Raw genomic sequence first — 22,083 nt, 5'->3', positions numbered from 1 at the left:
TCTGGACAGCCACCTAAGAATGTCTTGGTATCCGAGGCCCAATAGGAGCTGGCCTGATGGTATGGGCCTAGAAGAGCTGGCTCGGTCCCAGAATGACCAGCTCAGCTACCACCTACACCCACATCCTATGCCTTGATTTTGCCCACCCTAATGTATACCCCATCTATGACCTGCTGGAGTACATGAAGAGTCTGGCCCTACAGTAGGATGACTACAGGATACCCATGGCTTAGGGTAACAGCAGGATAGCTGAGAGGAGTTTCAGTGAGGGTCCAATGATGACCGTGTGCCAGAGGCTTTGAACCAGACCAATAACTCTTTTCAACCAACATTTTGTGGGTGGGGCTGATTGGACAAAAAGATATACTGTGTGATGCACTGCAGTACCCAATGCCACTAGGGTGAAGAAAAGGGTGCAAAGACAGAGGAGAGAGGTGTTTTGTTTTGGTTTTAATTGATTTTGTTTGAGGAATTTCTTTGGGTGGCATGCTGTAGGTGTAAGGAGAAGATACGGAAGGACTTGAGTGTGAGTGGTATTGAGGTACATGATATGAAACTCTCAAAGAACCAACAATGAATTATGTTATTTTTAAAAAGAATTTAAACATTTCTCATAACAGTCCTATAGACAGAACAACAAGTTATCTTATATGTGAGTTTCAAATATTTTAATAGAACTTTGAAATACAAAGTAATAAACATGCTTAATAACATTAAAATGTATGTATTTTGTTTTTATGTTACTGATCACCAAGATCAGCAACACTAACTTGCAGAAGTGAAACTTGCAATTTAAAGTTATAGACCAGCCAGGGCAACTTCACCTATGATATGGTAAGAAATGTACATTGTTTGGTTTGCATTATTTATTCTTGTGATAAACTATCAAGAAAAATATTGCAATAGGTAAGATGAGTGGATGTAGAATTGTTGAGCTCCTTTACTCTATACCATTCAACATAATCCTCTTTTAATACATGTTGCTTAATACAAATAAATTGTTTTTCTCGTTCTTTTTGGAAACCATCCTATTGTTTCTCTTGAGTGTGAAAGTGTATAGGACAAAAAGACACAGGTCCACTTCATATCAGTCTATGTTGAGGCTAAATATATGCTGAGATTTTAGAGTTAAGATGTTTTCTCAAAGATCCTGAAATCTTAGGATCATCTCTCTAGTTTGTATTACACAACAAAGTGAATCAATGGCTATGAAAATTTTAGGGAAAATATACTTAAACAGGGAAACTGATCAGTAGAACTGGATATATGCTAATAGTCAAATGTGAACTATACCAAATTGAGCAAGTTTAACAAAATCTCAGTTTAGGCTCAGTAGTGGTGGCCCACGCCTTAAACCCCAGCACTTGGGAGGCAGAGACAAGCAAATCTCTATGAGTTCTAGATGAGCCTGGTCTACAGAGTGATTTCCAGGACAGACTCTAAAACTATATAGAGATGCCCTGCCTTGAAAAAATAACAACAAAAAAAATCCCAGTTTAACCAACATTTCTCAGAAAGCTTGTGTCTTAAAAAGTTGAGTTCTTCCTAAATGAGAAAAGAATGTTAGTGTCAGATGAGCTTGGGCTACTTGTAGGTCACCATTCCATTTCATCAGACAACATAAGATCTTAGTTGCCACCATAAATTTAAAACTTTAGTCGACTCTAAAAGACTTTTCCAGACATGAATAAGATATGCATTGATCTTTGACTTCACGAGGCCATAGAAATGTCATTTTGGAGATCCTTGTAGGTAGATAACAGCCCACATCTAGTGATTAATCTCTGACTTGAAGCTTGAAAACCTGTATCTATTCTGTTAGCGATAACCACAATCCTTACTAGAAAACAGGCTGGAAGCATGAAGACTCAGTTCAGTCAGTAGCCTCACTTAAGCAAGCATGGAAGCACATGCCTGTAACAGCATGAAGGAGGAAATAGGAGGATCTGAGAGCTGAGTAGCCAGGGGGCCTAACCAAATTGGTGAGCTCCACATTCAATGTGAAACCCTGTCTCAAAAAGTAAAGTGGAGAAATCGCTGAAGAATGAATGACACCCAGCATTGTCCTAAACCATAAACATGCATGCACACACTGACTAGTTAACTAAATAATAGAGTGTCCTCAAGTATGAATCCTTTTTCCTGTTTTTGTTTGTGTTTTTGTTTCAGAGTCATGTGGTCTAGTTAGAATTTCAGTCAGATCTTGACTAGTTAATGTGAATCAAGAAAAATAAGGGAGGAAGGGAAGAAGTTTTAAGAGCCTATGTTAAACTCTTCCAAGTAAAGTTAGGAGTTGTTTAAGAGTCAAGAAACTAGCATAGACATGTGTGATCAGAGAGGTTATGGAAATTTTAATTTTAAATGCACAAAATCTACCTGACCTAGCACATTGTTGGTTGTTACATAAGAAATGAACCCTAAAAGCAAACAGGCAGAGTGTAGGAACAGCAAGGTGATTTTATCTTATATTTTATGTTATTTATTTGTTGAGAGTTTTATATACATTTTAATCATATTCTTTTTTCTCTCTAATATCTAGACTCTCCTGTTTCTCCCTTCTAGCTTCATGCTCTCTCTCTCTCTCTCTCTCTCTCTCTCTCTCTCTCTCTCTCTCTCCTTCTCTCTCTCTCTGAGACATGTTAACTAGTTTATTATATGACCCGGTAGAGTAAGGAGACTAAGAGAAAAGAGGAACGGGGTAATGTCTGACAGCCATGGCCGGTCACCATAGAGAGGCAGAGAGAGCACGTAGGTGGGAGAAGAGCAGAGAGTGAGCAGAGAGAGAGAATGGCGTAAAGAGAGGAAGCAGAGAGAGAGAGAAGCAGGAAAGTTGGAGCTTTTAAAGGGAAGACTGCACTTGCCCACTGAGGTTCCACACATTCCCAAAGTCCTCATGCATATCTTTCTCTCTCTTAAAATTATACAAAGAAATAAAACATGAACCCAATTTGGGTTGATTAATTATTACTGTGCATGGGCCCTGCCCTGGAATGCAATTGATAAATGCAGTGTCACTCCAATGATGAGAACTGATGTTCTCTCTACCAAATATATGATTTCCTTTTAAAAGACCAAATTGAGTTAATAAACTTGGCCACTGTTTGTAATTTGGCTGTTAACTGTTGTCAGCTATGGTCTTGATCATTATAAGCCTCAACTTCTCAGTTTGTAATGGTGATAAGAGAACATCCCATAAATTATGAGGATCAAATGATAGATATAATGACCAAGTAAAGTTTCTGTAAATTCTGTGAAAGTTGCCATAAATTTACACAGAAAATATCTATAAATTTAAAGTATATGGCCTTAAAGTAATGTTCCATCCAAGAATGGAAACATCATGTACCTCTTTGAAGACTCTAACCAAGAAAATGAAGAAAGCCATGCAGAGTGAGTGCTAAACACAGTGTTGACAATGAAGAATGTCCCCAGTAAACTACATGGAATATTTTTCTGATTATAAAAGTCAATATAGGCAGCAACCCAGGGTAACACTCAGAATGTAAAAAGGCAACATAAAAAGCAACTGGTGGGGGCAGACTCTGGAAGGTGAGAAATGGAGAAGGTTGTATGTACGAAAAGACCAATTATGACAAATGTGCAATGGGAGCTTTGTCACAAAACTAAGTATTTGTTCAGACATGAGGGCAGCTGAAATCTTATACACATAAACAATGGAAGCAGACCCAGCAGGTTGTATTTATACATGTTTGTGTGTATACATGCATGTATATATGTAAGTTACAATAATCAAAGAAAAAAAGAGGCTAGCAAATTGAGAGTTGGGGGTGTGGGAGGTGTTCAAAGGAGGGTAACCAGAAGAAAAAAACTGGATGGAGGAAAAGAGAGAAAATGATGCCATTCTATTTCAATTAAGAAACATTTTATAAAAACACATGAGGGTAAAGAGAAAAATAAGATGAGAAATAGTCTTAAGATGCATGGAATTTCCCCAGTGTCGAGCATGGGCTTCATGAGTCACAATCAAAAGAAGCTGGAGAAAGAAAGGGGACAGTTGAAAAGGGTGGCGAATTCACTGAGAAGACAAGGGTGTGAGTGCGTCAGCGTCATAGGCAATGGAAAGAGCAGGGTGCTTCTGTCTGCTTTCACTCTCCAGACCTGTGTACCATGTCAGCTTCACCAAAGACAAATGCCATCCATTTCTCAAAAGCCCAGGTCCTGAGTGCCACTTTTGGTCTTACCTGAACTAAGAACAAGGACGCATTCAGACAAAAAGATCCTGCCAGATACGGCCACAGGTGTGCTCACTGGGGCTAGAGAAGCCTTTGTAGAAATCTGATTTTCATAAATAGAAAACACTGTGTTGGCCAGTTTAAGCACATATACTTTTTCTATCATTATTGCCCATCATCAGGGTCAGGTCTATGAACCATGTCTAAATAGTCATGACTTAACATCAATGAGATCTTTGGTAATGACCTGCCAGTGATCTGGATTATTATATTGTATTAAAACCTAATACTGATGTTTCAATTGTTGCATATTGAATAAGGACTTTTGCATAGACCATTGGTTATGAAAATGCTGATTATTTTCTTGTTTATGTAGTATTATTCTGTTGAGTGGGGTTAGTCATCTTCCCATAGAATCCCTTGTAATGTAAGGAATCCACGTAAACCATGCCCAGTATTGACATCCATCAACCTTAACACAAACTCACCTATTTCTATTTAATTTGAGTGTTTCTATTGCTTTTCTATCTACCTCAGAATAAACACTGTTAGATTTTATTAGACTACGAGATGTTAATTTCCATTATTTGCTATCCACAAAGGAGTTTTACCTATATGTTTTATGGTATGGCACAATGGTATTTGTGACATTGTGCCTGGAAGATTGGGGAAAATATTCTGTCTTTAGGCCATATAATTTGTATATGAGTACCTAATATAATGTAAATAAGTGAAAATCACAGCCTTCCAACAAAAAAGAAGGAAGGGAAGGAGGGAGGGAGAGAGGGAGGGAGGAAGGAATGGAAGAGAAGAGAAGAGAAGAGAAGAGAAGAGAAGAGAAGAGAAGAGAAGAGAAGAGAAGAGACAAGCAACTATTAACACATTGCCACAAACAAAATACTAAGCCTTAAGCTGATTTTGCCTAAAATGGAAAGGGACCGAAGGCAGAAGGCAGATCACTAAAACATGGCAGCTTTCATCTTCACCCTGATCTGGTCACCACCACCCCTGGCCCCCACATACTCTCTTCTGGACAGTGGAGTATAAAGTAAGCAGTGTTTTAAAAATGAGTTACATGGAAGAAAGAACAGCAACTAAGATTTTTTTGTGATTAATTTGATAGACTTCCAGTAGGAAGTATTTAGTTTATCTGCACATAGAAAATGAATATTAAAATATTCATACCCTAAGGCTATGAGCTAAAGCAGATAACAGCTGTTGGTCTAAAATGTGGTTTCATTATGCAGAGATTGGAATAAGCTTGTAATTATGAATTAAAGCTAGAGCAGTTAAAAATGTTGAGTAGGTTTTCTAACCCCAACATTTAAAAGCTGCTTTCTGTTTTTTTTTTTTAAAGTGTTTACACCAGTTCCCTCAAGACTCTTTCAAGCAGTAACAGCAGCAGCCGGCTCACCTCTGCTCACCTCATAGAGAGCCAGCCAGACATCTCTGTCCTTCTCGACACACTTCATGATGTTTCCCAAAGCAAGTCTGAGTTCTTTGTCCTGAGTCCATACTCCCAGTGTCTATTTATTTTAGACACAAAGAAATGAAGTTTCAAGTGATTTTGACTCATAATGAAGATTATGAGGGATTCCTTTGCCATGTACATAATGTTTTCTGGTATTGGTTCACACGACAAAAGATAGCATTTGATAATAGAGTCATGATATAGATTAGCAATGCGATTATGAATAAAATAATCTTCTCATTTCAGAATCATGGCAACTAGGAATAGGTTTTGATGCCATCTTGATAGCAAAGTGAAATAAGATATCGCTTGATCTCTATCCAATTAATCACTGAATGAGGCCTGTGACTTCAGTATGGAACAATGTAATGTAAGTAGCATAATCCCAACATAGAGAAAAGAGTGTGTGTGTGTGTGTGTGTGTGTGTGTGTGTGTGTGTGTGTGTGTGTGTGTGAGAGAGAGAGAGAGAGAGAGAGAGAGAGAGAGAGAGAGAGAGAGATGAGAAAGAGAGACAGACAGGGACAGAAAGGTTCACACACGGAAAGATATACAAGATACTTGCACTTAAACACATACATACAGAGAAATGCAGGTATATAGATATAGATATGAGCACACACTATATAAGCACACACGCTACATAAGCAAATCATACTGAACAGTAAAGGAAAACATAAGCCGGGCGTTGGTGATACACACCTTTAATCCCAGCACTCAGGAGGCAGAGGCAGGCGGATCTCTGTGAATTTGAGGCCAGCCTGGTCTCCAGAGTGAGTGCCAGGATAGGCTCCAAAGCTACACAGAGAAACCTTGTCTCGAAAAACCAAAAAAAAACATAAACTTTTCTACATACCTCCCACTAGCTCTCCATTAAAATCTCTATTTTTAAGTAGTTAGCAAGACTTCCCCTAATGGGATTTGGATACCAACCCTGCCACATAACCTTCCACCTATAGTCTGTCCTGCCTATGGGATGTACTGAGGTAAGGGTGGCACAGAGATTGTGGGAGTGGCCTAACAATGGCTGGTCCAGTCTGAGACTGATGCCATGAGAGTGAGCCCACCTTTGACACCGCCTGGAGCACCAGAACCCAGAAGCTGGATGACCTAGAGACCTAGGATAGAGCCAAATATAACTGGAGGGCTGGGAATGTCAATGTAATGTCTAACTATATTCTGCTACACACATAGATTGGTGCCACATCCAATAGTCATCAGAGAGACTTCATCCAGCAACTGATGGAAACAGATGCCAAGATCCGCAGTCAAACATTAGGCTGCCCTTGGGGGATGCTGAAGAGAGGGAGGATTGTAGGAACCAGAGGAGTCAAGGACATCACAAGAAAACCCACAGAATCAACTAATCTGGGCTCATAGGAGCTCACAGAGCCTGGACCGACAACCAGAGAGCTTGTATCAGACTGACCCAGGCCCTCTGCATGTGTCAGTTCTATAGCCCAGTATTCTTATGTGACTCCTAACAGCTGGAGCAGGCCCTGTCTCTAATTCTTCTGCTGGCTTTTGGGACTCTATTACTCACACTGATTTGTCTTGCTCAGCTTTAACACAAGGCAAAGTGCTCACTTAGTCTTACTATAACTTGATATTCCATGTTTTGTTGATATCCATGTGAGACCTGCCCTTTTCTGAGCAGAAACAGAGGAAAAGTGGATGGAGGAGCAAGGGGAGGTGGTGGAGGAAAGAGTTGGGAGGAGAAGAGGGAAGGGATGGAAAGAGATATATCTTATGAGAGAAGAATCTCTTTTCAATAAATAAGTATACTAGATCAATTGTTCCTAAGAGAAAACCAGAGACAAAATGTGAGAGTTTTGGTATGAATGTTACAGTTTAATTAAAAATCAAATAATTTCAAATATCCAAAATTGTCTGAAGCCTACACCTAGTTAAGGAACAGTAGGTAAGAAAATTTGTGTTTGTTACTCACTGTAATGTGAACTTGTATGTATAACGTTTTCTTGGTGCAATGATCACTTCCATTTTACGTGTACACTCTAACATTAATGTTAATACTCTTCCATCCCAAGACATCTAAAACTCTACCCTTCTAGAGCAGATGAGGGCAAGACAGACAAGAAGACAGCTCCAGAAATCTTGAAAGTCTTATAACTGCAGCCAGCAGCCCCAGGGGAGAGGTAAAGGGAGAACAGAAACAATTATCTGGATAATCTTTTCTTTACAAATCAGAGCCTTTACTCTGCCATGATCTTAATCTAGAGCTGGCAGAGACCTGGAGCAAAGGCTCTCTAATTTTTTCCTCAGACCATAGCCGCCTCCTTACCTACTCTTTCTTCTTCTGCAGTTTTGGTTTACCTCAGAGTAACCATGTTCTAATACCGTGACATGGAAGTTTCCAGAAACAAATAGTTCCTAAGGTTTGAATTCTGCAGAGTTCTTAGAAATGGGAGAAAAATTGGTGTCAACCTCTTCCATCCTGCTAAGGACATGAGTCATTTCTTCTGTGCAGTGCATCCTTGCTTTAGTTGTCACCTGTCCACCAGCCTCTTAGCGGCCCTCATCTGTTGGATATTCCTCTTTGTACTGCTAGTTGTTAATTTTTTATGGTGCCTAATTTGTTCATTAGAATTTGTTGCAGCTACATATAGAGAGAAATAGTAAGTATTGTACAGTCAGGTGTTATCCACAGCTTTAGATGTTGACTGGATATCTTGGAAAGTACAGATTGTAGACATCACAAGAAGGGACAACTATTGCTTCTACTTCACACCTGCAATCACCATGTGCCCAGGGCACTTATTCCACCCTTGATGGAACACTTGGTGATGGGGGAAATACTTCTGTGTATGTTTATCTTATTCATTGTTAAATAAAGTATTTGCTTGGCCAATGAGACAGTAAGTTAGGCTGGACTAGGAGTCAAAGAGGATTCTGGGAAATGTAGTAGAGAAGTGGTGTTCCAGGCAGGAAGTGACATAGCAAGGAGACTCATATTTAAGAAGAGGAAAAAGGAAGTGTCGCTCTCTTCCCGTTCCTGCTCCAGTGGCAGGATGTGATTCACCAGCAAGGAGGTAAGCCAATAAGGCGTCTGATAAGATAAGTCTTATAAAATATATAGATGTATGATAATTGAGACTGAGCTAACAGATGAGAATCCTAGTCATTGGCCAAGCAACATTGTACCTAATACAAGTCTCTCTGTGTATTTATTTGGGTCCTAACTCGGTCGGCAGCTGGCATAGAGCACACACGTGGCAATAGGGCTCAGCAGCTTTTGGGGGAAAGATTTATCGTAACACACTTGGGGCAGGGGCTGGGGGTGAAAGCAAGCCACCCATCAAAGCTTTCCATTCCTGCAGAACTAAAGTATGCAATCATTCCAGGTAGTCACTAGGGCCTCCAAAGCCCTTCCCTTTAGAAGTGAGAAATAGGGGGGAAAGTAACTTTGAACCTATAGAATAAACTATTGTTTTATCCTCAGTGTATCAACAGAAAAAAATAAGTTTCTCTTCATAAAGACAACTTTCCTTTTATCTTTACTGGGGAGGGAGAGAAACTTTGCAAGGTAATCATTTCACACTTTTTTTTTATTCTAAGGAAGAAGTTCAAATACAAAATAATTGAATTGGTATTTCTAACACAAAAAAATAACAATTCAATTGAAAGTATTAAATGCAAAGAGAGTATGTCCTTTCCCAACATCAGATTAAACAAATAACAAAATAATTAACTCAAGTATATAACCTAATGTTTTCACTATTTAAACTAGAAAACCTTACCATTGTTTATTTAATATAATGATATTACACCCATATTATTAAATATTAGTACAAATATATTTTTAGTTATATTGTAATGTTTTTTCTCCCTAAATGGAGTGACAGCATAAAATTAACATGGTACAATAGGCATGAAAACTTTTAAAATAGGTTACTTTTACTTTCTGAATGTCAACCATGATTATAGGCAAGAATAGACCCCCATTAACTTTCCCCAGAAATTTTATTCAATAGTTACTGAGCAGTTTAGACACCACCTTAGGAATTGGCAACACAAAGGATGGGAGTGTAGTTTAGTGGTAGAGTGCTTGCCTAGCATGCTTGAGGTTAAGGGTTCAGTCACCATTACCTCAAAAAGAATTAGCAGATTCACAACCTTATGGTAGCTAAATAAGGTTCAACATCATTAAAAATGCCATAAAATATTAGTTACCCCCATAAAATATGAGGCAGGTTGCCAGCAACATCACCTCTGTTCCAAAAGTTCTATAATCAAAATTCTATCCCATGGACTTCATGTTGGGGTCAAAGTACAAAGCTCCAGAAAGAACAGAAAGATGGTAAACCTCCATCCAGTCTGCTTCTAAATTGTTGAAAGATGTCAGTGTAGAAGGATCTGACTGGTGTTTGTCACCTGAATCTAACCCTTGGGTACTAATTGAACACCTGCCTTTAAGGAAAGCATTCTCAGCACAGACATCCTGTACTCTTTTAATTGAGCCCCTTTGGGGGAATGTATCATTTAAATATAACAATATATTCAGAACCCTAAAATAATTTGATCTATAATAAATTCTTAAGCAAGGGAGGAAGGCCAGCCTGGGGACCTTGGGAGGGGAAGATTGCCAGGTACAGAGTCAGAGATTCACAAGGAAGTTGTAGACGCTCCTTCCCTGGAGACTTTAAAAATAGACTAGACAGCCCTCTCCATACAGCGATGTCGGAGGCCCCATTATACTTTGCTATTAGAGAACTCCACATCAGCTTCCTTAGACTTGATTAAAAAGAAGAAGGAAGGAAAAGAATGTGGGAGGAAGGGAAGGGCAAGTTGCCAGTGTTTGGAAAAAGCTGTTGGAGAAATGTCTTTGATGGTGAGCACTCAGCTCATTGACACTGAAGTTCAAAAGAAATTTAGATTCTAATGTCGTTTGACCTATTTGCTTTCCACTTTTGTTTGAATTTTCTATTTTTTCACTAAATATCATGGTTTTTGAACCCCTTATAAAACAGGTGAAACAGAAACAGGAAGTTACATGGATAGTTTTCTGCTTTTCTCTTTGAACACTGCAGCTCTCAGTATAATTGGTTATACGTGCAAGCACAAACACATGCATACATATGATTTAATCACACACTTTCAGAGAGAATGAACATTCTTCAGGAACATAACCTTTTAATTAATATACTGTGGAATTTATTCTTCACAAACTCCTGAAGGTGACTTCCTTCTTCAGGCATGATTCAAAGTAGATGTGAATCATTTGTTGATTAAAAACAAGAAAGGGAGAGAAACCACTTTCGAGTCTGGGCTCTTGTCTCACATCTCACCAACAATCACCAAAACTAGCTATTAAGTATAAGTTAAAGAGATAAATTTAAGTCAAAATTTATTAAGGGGGAATCCCTGTAAATAATATAGCTAATATTTATATCAGCTAAATGGATGCCAAATTGACGGGCCTCCATTTGCACATGTAAATATACTATCTTAACATAACAGACATCATAACATAATTTCCACCGAGTAGATGACATTCATCTTAACTGTGAATTTGCATATTAATGAATGTTGTCTAAAGCACTAAAACATTCTGCATCCTGCAAAATTTTGGGTAAAATTCTAAGCTTCCAGAAGCATCCCATGCACTGTTAGTTTTCCCTTTGCTAATAGAACAAACTGCCATGAACTTTGTGTCTTAAATCCTGGATATCTGGAAATCTCCAAACACAAAAATGAAGTTTTTATTGAGCCTTGAAATCTTTTCTTGATTTGGGAGTGAGATATCAGTGTCTTAGCCTCCCTGCTACTTAGGAATTGCTATAGTCCTTGACAGTCAGCCTAGAGAACCTTCACACATTTTTAAAAATTAATTTAATTTCTCATTGGTACAGTATTTGTCCATATTTGTGGAGTACAGGGCGGGTTTTGAATCATATACTCTGAGGAATGACCAAAGTGGGCAATTAGCATATTCATCACGCTCAACATCCCTTTTCCTTGTGTTGGCTCCCACTGAACACTTCTCTTTTTATATACAACACATTTCTCACTGTTCACTATATTCTCCAGAACTTATTTCTCTTGTAACTATAACACTGTGCCCATTGAACCACTTTTTGCATCGTCCTTGCCCCCTATTTTACCCATTTTCTGGAAACATTCTACTTTCAACTTCTGTAAGACTAGATTTTTGACTCTGCCTAAGAATGTGATCCTGTGGTGATTGTTTTTCCAAGTCAGAGCTGCATCACCTAACATAACATCATACAGAACCATCATAATTGTCACAAACGCCAAGGTTGCCTGCTTTGTCGTAGCTTCTTGTGCCAGACTGAGGCCTTCTCAGATACTTCATCCTGAATTTCCTCTTCTCGGTTAATCATCTCTGTCTACTTGGATAATATGGATAATAATTCTTTATTCTGAGGTCAATAATGAGCAACCTTGGTTGCATATGGCAACGTAATCTCTGTTTACCGTACCACATGGTAGAACAGATTCAAAGATACAAGGGAGTAGAGTGTTACTTTTATTAAGGAAAATGGTATCAATTTCTCTACCACAAAATCAAAATCTCAACTACAAATTTATTGTAAGCTTTTGTTCCTGACAGTACTAAAAGAAATAAATGAGAGAAAGAGAGAAAGCAAGAGAGGGGTGGGGAAGATGAAGGGAGGATATAAGCTGCCATCTCCACACGTGCACCTAAGCACCGAAGACTCCTTTTGGTTAGTAAGAGGAAGTCAAGTAGAGCTGAGACAGTGAGTACAGGCAGAGGCTAAAATTCAGCCCTTTAGGCATCGCAGTGCAACACAGTTCTGAGTTATAAAATTCAGATTGGCATTCGTATTTCCAGAGTGCTGTACATGTATGCAAAGCAGACAGAAGGAACACTGGAGAGCATTTGAGCAATCTAGTGGCACCTCTTACAAAGACATTAATCCAATTGGATCAAGCTTCATCGTTATAACCTTATTTAACTTCAAGGATTTACACACAGTAGACGTGAACATCCCTTTTTATATTTGTGCCTGAATCCTTGAAATATTTGGAACCTATCCTGTTCTCGACATTCTTATTCTAAAATTCAAATTCAAATTAACTTTGTACATTTCAAAAGCAAATTAATCTCTCAAAAATGTCAGTTTTCTGACATGCACTAGAATATATCTCATTTCTTTTTTAAAATTCAAATTATTTTATAAGTCTACCAAAAATTGAGTATTTTGTTTTCAGAATACTTGAATAATAGCTTTGTTGTTGTTGTTGTTGTTGTTGTTATTATTATTATTATTATTATTATTATTTGTAGTAGTAGTAGTATTTACTATAAGAAGTTAGGTTTTGTTTGTTTGGTTGGTTTTTGTGACATGGTTTCACTGTATAATTCAGGCTGGCTTGAATTCACTGTTGAGCTGACATTGGCCTTAGTCATAGCAACCCTCCTGCCTCAGCCTCCCAACTACTGGGCTTATGGGCATGTACCACCTGGCCTGCCCAGAAGTTGTTATTGTTAAAGTGTATCTGTGTAAGTGGGAATTCAAGGTGGGGGGCTGATAATGGGAAGTCAAGTGAGTCAGGAGATTTCTGAGGACTGTCGGTGAACTGACCATGAAGGGTCTTCACAGAGCAGCTGCAAGCAGAAAGGGGAAGTAGGGCCACTCCCCCAACTTCACTGGAAGGATTGTAAAAGAAAACCAGAGAATTCAGGAAACTTTGGATACTTCAGCATTTGCTCAACTAACTAAATTTTAATTTGCATGAAGTGTTTTCAGTAGCATAAGTACAAGCTCTAATTAACAGTGATCCTGTTCTCCAAAAAAGACAGTTTAAAATTAAAGAAATGAAATAAAGTCATATAATGAGACTAAAAATCCGTGCGACTTGATAGAACATAGTGACCAAGAGGACATCCATCCAAGCTCTTTCACAGACTAGCACCTTCCCTGATAAATATTCATTATTCTCCTATTGAAGATCAACTTGTTTTTATTGTACTATCTCAGCTTAACTTACTTGAACAAGGAAAGAATTCTATATTGAAAAAACTTCCTCTCTCTCTCTCTCTCTCTCTCTCTCTCTCTCTCTCTCTCTCTCTCTCATTCTTGAAAGAATACATTCCTATTTCCTCATTGATTATCACTTATACTGGTATAGATAACCATTGTATGAATTTGACAACGTTCATCTTTTTCCATTTGCCCCATCAAAAGTCAATTATTCTTTGTTTTGCAGAATTATCGTATGTACATCTCATTGAATTGTTTTTCCTTATATGATTATTTGATTATTACCTATGCTAAAGAACTGATAGAATTTAATTATCTCCAAAAATTACTGAATCTCAACAGGAAGTTTACAGAATGCCTTTCTTTACTTAATAAAGAGCCATCCCCATATTTCATGAGTTTCCATTCATCTGACAGAGCTGTAGTGTTTGTAATTGTGCACATAAAGCCATCAGTCTTCTAGAACCATCTTCAGCTGAGCAAGCCCCAAAGCATGGTCCATTCTGCTCAACTCTGATCAGCATCTTTATGGTTTATCAGCCTTGGGGTTCAATTTTGTTTGGGATGCTTTTATAAATGAACACAGTCATTGCCAAATCTGTTCTTCCAGATTGCAAAGAGAAAAATTGAGAGAAGAACATTAGTAGATTAGTGTGTCATAGAGAATAAAGTAGAAGTACAAATATACCTAAGGTAGTCTCTGTGATGATTTTGTGCAGTGTACAATTTCACCTTTGTTTCACTAAAATTAGATGACTGTCTTGGTCATTATTGTCTGTGAAGTTATGCACTTCCCTCAGGCTAGACTATGACCAGTGCTCTATCTAACAAAATCAATTTGCTCCAAGTACTTTTTTTTCCTGAAGAAGAAGGAAAGATAAAGGAAAAGAGAAGTGACCATATACAGAAAGTGTAAGAATTACTCCAGACTTCCTCTTTCTGGAAAGATGTCTATGGCATTGTTTGCTATTAAAATCCATATAGTCTTCTCAGATTTCCAATGGCTTCAGAATTAGCAGGGTCCAGGTGGAAATGTTAATGACTTTAATGAGTTTTGTACTTATAAACATTTCCTTAGAAAATAGTTTAAAGTACTCATCTCAATGAGCTTCAATAAAGTAAGTGAATCTTTAAGGGCTTGATTCTTATACATTCATATAAAACTCATTTGCCTTATTCAAGTAAAATATTGACACATTTAACATATGAATACAAGGATTAAAATATCATGACATCAAACACTCCAGAATTCATTTGCAAATTGTTAAGCTTCAGAAAGACTCTTAGGTCATTGAAGCAATTCAGGCCTGACCAGTGCTCATTTCCTTAACTGTGAGATGCTTAGTGGGGTCACAGCATTGCTGGAAATCCAGGCCAATGTTGTCTCATTTCTGAACACCTGCTACTCAGTTGTTGAGAACTATAACTATCAAGGTTGTCCTCTACACTCCACGAATGAACACTGACATGAAGGATACTCTCGCAGACTTCCTGGATTCTGTGCAAGATCTATACCCTGGGGACATCTTTCTTATCAATAGTGACAGCATGGAAGAGAGAGGTGAGACACATCATATTACCCAGCAATCATTTTTTTGTATTTACACAAATGAGTTGAAAATGTACATCTGCATAAGAATTCTCCCATGGATATTTACAGCACCTGTGTTCAAAACTACCAGACAAATGAAGGCATCAAATCTACAGTAAGAGAATTCATGAACTATAGCTCATCAACACAATGGGATACTATTCAGATACTAAACAAATGAGCCATCAGATTATTGAAAAGACAGGAAGCCTATGTAACCTACATCCATAAATAAGATATGCTAATTGGAAAGGGCAGCATATTGTAGGGTTTCAGCTGAAACATTGCCAAGAAGATACAAGGGTGATTTAAAAAATGTCAATGGTTGCCTGGTGTTAGGGTTATGGAAGAAAGTTAATAGAGTCTAGAGGATTTTAGGACAAAGAAGTTATTCCATATGATGGTATAAAGATAGATATGTGGCAAAAACAGGATATACAACAGCCGAAGTGACACTGACACCAGCATGGACTTTGGATGGTCCTGACATATCAATATGGCTTCCTTGAATGTAACAGATGGACTGGGTCACAAATGGCAGGTTTGAAAGGAGGCAGGATTACAAAAGTCTACTGCCTATCTAACAGGAAGTGGGTATGGGGCTTTGGGTATAAATAAAGCTAATCCAAATGAGTAGTGAGAGAGAGGTAAAGATACCTATGGCATCTGATCCTGTTAACAGAAGCAACTCTAATTTGGGCCCTGCGTGGGCTAGGAAAGCACCACAGGCCATGCTAGAGAGACAATGGTGACACCATGCTTGAGGTGTTAAGTAGACTTGTATATAAAAATTGATTAGAGATATAGACGTTCTGAAGAGTATAGTGTGCAAACTAGGGCACCAGCTATATTTTCTTTCTTTCTTATGTTGTTGTTTTGGGTTTTCAAGACAGTATTTCTCTGTTGTAGCCCTGGCTGTCCTGGAACTCTCTTTGTATACCAGGCTGGCCTCGAACTCAGAGATCTGCCTGCCTCTGCCTCCGAAGTTCTGGGATTTAAAGCATAAGCCATCACACCCTGCAAATTTTAGCAGGCAATGCCCTGTAGTGCTTCACATGCAGAAGTCGGCAAAGACTGTGGGTATGTTCCTTGAGTTATTACAGCTGTGGACCTCTCATTTGGTGTTTTCCTACATCGTGAAAGCCACATCTATTCATAAACAGAAAAGTGGGTTTTTTTATGTTCTTGTATCATGCTGACACAGTAAGTTAAATACTAGAAAAATTAATCATTTTAACTCTTTTAACACTTAATACTACATGTTGTATCCAGAAAAAGGATAGTTAATAACTTCCTGGATAAGTCATGTTCCAGGTTAACTGTTACACACACACACACACACACACACACACACACACACACACACACACACACAAAGAAAAATGTGTTCTCGCTGCATTTTAATTTATGTCACTTACTTTCCCACAACTTTAACAAACACATTCACTCTATTATAAAGATGAACAATGTGGTAAGTTTACATGGAACTTCCAAAACTTGCCTTGCCCTACAAAGCTACAGTAATGAAATCTAAGCCATTATTTTTAATTTTGTCATTATGTTTAATTGTTTGTACTTGTACATGGTGGTATGTACATGCAAAAGTTCCAGCACCTACAAAGGCCACAGGTGCAGGATACCCCTGGAGCTGGAGGTACAGGCTTGTGGACTACCTGGCAGGAATGATGGGAACCAAACTTGTGTCTTGTGCAAGATCAGTATGTGTTCTTAACCACTGAGCTTTCCAGGCCCCAGGAGACAGTCCAAAAATACTAGCAATACATATTACAAAAATTTTGATATTTTGAGTATATGTTGAATATATATTGAATATATACATACACATACATATGAAGAATTTAGATCAAAGCAGTGTGTCTAAATACAAAAGACAAAAACAAAATAATTAAAACACAATACTAATAAAACTAGCTTTAAATTATTACAAAATGTGAATGAGAATATACAAAGATTTCAAAAACAAATAAAAGTTGGAAAAAGAAGAAAAGGAAAACAAAATAGAAATGTTAGTATATCAGAATAAGATAACCCAACTCAGCTGTTACAGTTTGGATTAAATATTCAAAAATGGTTTAAAATATGACAAAGAAGAAGAAAATAAGGGCACAGAGATTTGTGAACTGATCATAAAGAACTATTAATTAGTGTGATGTCACAAAGCAGTGAGAAGTATCATTTATATTTAAAAAAAACATTGATAGCAAAGCAAGTAGTAACATAACTCCAGTAGCACAGACACTGAGATTGACAATTAATAAATGGGACCTCCTGAAACTGAGAAGCTTCTGTAAGGCAAAGGACACAGTCAGTAAGACAAAACGACAGCCCACAGACTGGGAAAAGATATTCACCAACCCATCATCTGACAGAGGGCTGATCTCCAAAATATAAAAAGAACTCAAGAAACTATTCTCCAAAACACCAAACAATCCTATTTTTAAAATGAGGTACAGAACTAAATAGACAATTCTCAATAGAGGAATCTAAAATGGCTGAAAGACACATGAGAAAGTGTTCAACATCCTTAGCCATCAAGGAAATGCAAATCAAAACAACTCTGAGATACCATCTTACACCTGTCAGAATGGCTAAAACCAAAAACACCAATGACAGTTTATTCTGGAGAGGATGTAGAGATAGGGGAACACTCCTCCACTGCTGGTGGGAGTGCCAACTTGTACAGCCACTTTGGAAATCTGTATGGCGATTCCTCAGGAAAATGGGAATGAGTCTACCACAAGATCCAGCAATTCCACTCTTAGGCATATACCCAAAAGAAGCACATTCCTACAACAAGGACATCTGTTCAATGACGTTCATAGCAGCATTATTTGTAATAGCCAGAACCTGGAAGCAACCTAGATGCCCCTGAACTGAAGAATGGAATAGAGAAAATGTGGTACATTTACACAATGGAGTACTTACTACTCAGTGGGGAAAAAAAAAAAAAAGACAATGGAATCTTGAAATTCGAAGGCAAATGGATGGAACTAGAAGAAACCATTCTGAGGTAGGTAACCCAGTCACAAAAAGACAGGCATTGTAGGTACTCACTCATATGTGGATTTTAGACATAGAATAAAGGATTGCCAGCCTGCAGCCCCGGCTGCCGGAGAGGCTGGTAAACAAGGAGGACCCTAAGAGAGGCATACATGGTCCCCTGGAGAAGGGGAAAGATCTCCTGAGCAAATTGGGAGCATGGGGGGAGGGGAGAGGGAGCTAGGAGAATGAGAAGGGGAGAAGAGGAGGGTGAGGAAGACATGATGGGGCAGGGAGGTTGAGTTGGGGGAAGAACAGAAGAGAGCAAGGTAAGAGATAATAAAATAAAGAGAGACATTATAAGTTCAAAGAGAAATCAGGCACTAGGGAAATGTCTGGAGAGCTACAAAGATGACACCAAAAATCTAAACAACAGAGGAGAGGCTACATTAAATTCCCTCTCCTGATAATAAGATTGATGCCATTGTCATATGCCATCGTATAGCCTTCATCCAGCAGCTGGTGGAAGTAGAAAGCAGATACCCATAGCTAAACTTTGAACAGAATTGAAATCCAGATGCAGAGAAGGAGGACTGATGAGCAAAGGGGTCCATACAGGCTGGTGAAACCCAAAGAAACAGCTGACCTGAACAAGGGAAAACTCTTGGTCCCCAGACTGATAGCTGGGAAACCAGCATGGGACTGATCCAGACTCTCTGAATGTGGGTGTCAGTGAGGAGACCTTGGAACTCTATGGGGCCTCTTGTAGTGGATCAGTACTTATCACTACCATAGGAATGGACTTTAAGAGCCCATCCCACATGGAGGGATACTCCTTGAGCCTAGACACAAGGGGGTTGGCCTAAGCCCTATCCCAAAGAATATGACAGACTTTGAAGACCCCCTATGGAAGGCCTCACCCTTCCTGGGGAGCAGAAAGGGTGTGGGATAGGTAGGGCATTATTGGGGGGGGGACAGGGAAGAGGGGAGGGAGAGACCTGTGATTGACAGGTAAAATAATTTACTTTCTAATAAAAAAAGGAGACAAAAGCAAGTACTATATATTCCTTGTGTTTTTAAAAGTTATAGTTTTGAAAAATTAGAAAACAAAACCCAATGGCATTGAGAAAAATGTATCACAAAACAATCATATTTCAATATATTGCTTATAGAAGTAGATAAATGGTAAATAAATGATTATGTGAAAGATATATTAAGTGTATCTTAGTAACTTAATTTTTGCCCAAAAGAAATATTTTACAATGTCTAGAAGGCTAAAATGCCAAAGTAGGAAGAAAAGAATAGCAACTGTATGTCTGACTGGGCAGGTAAATGTTACTCCATTTTATTTTCATTTATTTATTTTTATTATTTGAGAATAAAAGTGTAGTCCTGGCTAGAACTGGCCTTGACCTCCCTGAAAGGTACACCTGCCTGCCTCTGTCTCCGCCTCGGCCTCGTCCCCGGCCCCGGCCCCTCTGCCCCTGTCCGTCTCTGCCTCATGCTGGCATTAACACCACCATGTTTGAATTGTCTCAAAGAGACATAGCAACTTCACAAAATCTGATCAGTTCCCTGTCACCTATGTCACTTCCTCAGAAATATAAAGCAATATTCTTAAACCAGGAAATCTCATCCGTTGGCTCTCCCATGGTTTCAAGGGGAAAGCCCCGGAGAGAACTCAGGCTCCCCCAAGCCATCTATGTAAAAGCAGGATGGACTCTATGTGTGTGTGTGTGTGGCATGTATGTGTGCACATGAGTGTACACGTGTCTCTGAGCACAGATGGAAAGGTCCGTTTTAATTACCGCACTGTAGTAAGTAAAAGAAAGCTTCAAGGAAACACTCAAAACATGCTGGCAGACAGCCCAAAATACTTACCGGTTAGCCAGGCAAGTGAGGGCCTGCTGCCATACTCTTAATAATGGTTTAAAGGCCTCCCTTCTCCTTCCCATCAGTGAAGTCTTTACCAGTTCACACACCATTTCTCTTTCCACGCATTAAACACCAGGCAACCATCACTCAAGACCAGGCTTTGCTGCGATGGAAGGGAGCAGAGGAAATGCAGCTTCAACAGAATGGTTCCTCTCTAATCCGTCACGGTCACGCTATTCAAATAGGAAGAAATCTGTAACCCATTAGACATTTTCCTCCTGCATTAATAGACAGAAAAATTAATTATATTTTGTAGCCATTCCTATTATTGTTTTTTTTTTTCCAAGTTAGGAATGTTTTCAAAAGACTGTGTCTGGAGAGCAGCACGTGGGGACAATTGAATTGGGGTGGGGACAAAGAACAAAGCTTTGCAGTCCTGTATTGCACATACAATTTGGGGAACTGGACCCCCGGTGACAGGAGAGAAGACGACGACTTTGGCAAGAAGAAAGGTGGCATGGTCTTTGGCATCCAGTGCATCAAGAAGTGGTTGGCTACTGATTGGCCAATGCCGTTAAGTATATCCCAGGCATCCAGCCACGTATTTGAGAAAAACTTGGAGTTGATGCAGATGCTATTGGCCATCAGCAACAACACTCCACCCTTGAACTGCAGCCTCATCAGGAAGAAAAATCTCTCTCAAGCTACCCATCCCCACACCACATGTGTGCTCATGGACCATCTGAGAATTCAAAGCTTTCCACACATTTAGGTCACAGAAATATCCACATGGTGACCTGGTTTTCTTCACAATCGTTTAGGTAGAATCAAGTTACCATATTTAGATGCAAGAAATCATTTATCATAATGTTCTCCTGCTCCAAGCAGTTTAACCAGTTCGCATCCAAATGTGCCACGTTTGAATCTGAAGACTTGCTATTTCCAAAGATTGCATAAATTGTAGAATTGCAGAGCTGGAGGCTGCCTCGCATTAGCATCTAATTAAATTTCTTCCATTTCCAGATGAGGAAACTCGGCCTGAGGAGCTTGTCTTAATCCAAGGTAACAAGTAACTAGAGACAGAATTGAAATTTGACCACAGTCAGTTTTCTCTTTTAAAAAAATAAAACGACTGGTCACAGAAAAGTCAAGCAAAATATATTTATTTTTATTTTCATCACTGTCTCTACATTCTATTTAGTTTCCAAAGTTAACAGAAATACAATATGCTCTATGTTGCTGACACTTGACAATGTTTTCTGTATTTGTTTTATATAGTGATGTGTTCATGCATGCCCTTCCTATACACTTCATAACATTAAATGGCATATTTGCATGTGATTCAGTCTCAGAATGTGAGAACACTTCAAAGACAAGGGTTTGTGTTGTGGCTTGTGACAATGTGTGATGAATCTTCATTGTCAACTTGATTGGATTTAAAATCAGCTAGAACACCTAGGTTGTGGTGTGTCTGTCAGGGTATTTCCAGAGAAGTTGAGCAAAGTGTGGATGGCATCATCCCACAGGCCTAACAAAATCCATCACTCTGCTTCCTAATGACTTAATGAGACTATGTCTCCCCCTACTGCCACCATGCCTCCCCACCATGAGGAACTGTCTAATCCAAACTGTGAGCCAAAACAAGCATTTGCCTCCTTACATTGCATTGACCAGCTATGAGAAAAGCAACTCATATATCAGCTATTAAGTACTTTCAGGGTCTTTATTTCTCGACTTGGCTCCACCATGCTTTAATATCATCATAACAGAATAACTAGCTTTGTTCCACATATGAGGATTTTCTGTAAAGCAATCATGAGAGGTGTTAATATCTGATTATGATTATGTGAATTAATTACAATACCATGAAATAACTAATAGCAGAGAAGCAACAAATAATTCCTTTATACATAGAACTTTAACTGGTAAGATGTTTACAAATTTCAAAATATTTCTGTTTCTTAGCA

At 38.7% G+C, this 22,083-nt stretch overlaps 1 long non-coding RNA gene across 1 annotated transcript; it reads left to right on the top strand.

Moving 5' to 3' along the window:
• Nucleotides 1-8,667: 8,667 nt before the first annotated feature.
• On the top strand, nucleotides 8,668-21,457 carry LOC118238612. Its single transcript, XR_004769387.1, has 2 exons — nucleotides 8,668-8,712; nucleotides 20,464-21,457. It is a non-coding gene; the product is annotated as an uncharacterized LOC118238612 (long non-coding RNA).
• Nucleotides 21,458-22,083: the final 626 nt, after the last annotated feature.

Source organism: Cricetulus griseus, chromosome 3, assembly GCF_003668045.3.
Source record: "Cricetulus griseus strain 17A/GY chromosome 3, alternate assembly CriGri-PICRH-1.0, whole genome shotgun sequence".
Taxonomy (NCBI): Eukaryota; Metazoa; Chordata; class Mammalia; order Rodentia; family Cricetidae; genus Cricetulus; species Cricetulus griseus.
The sequence above is the reverse complement of the archived record's forward strand: the minus strand, read 5'-3'. Positions and strand labels throughout refer to the sequence as shown.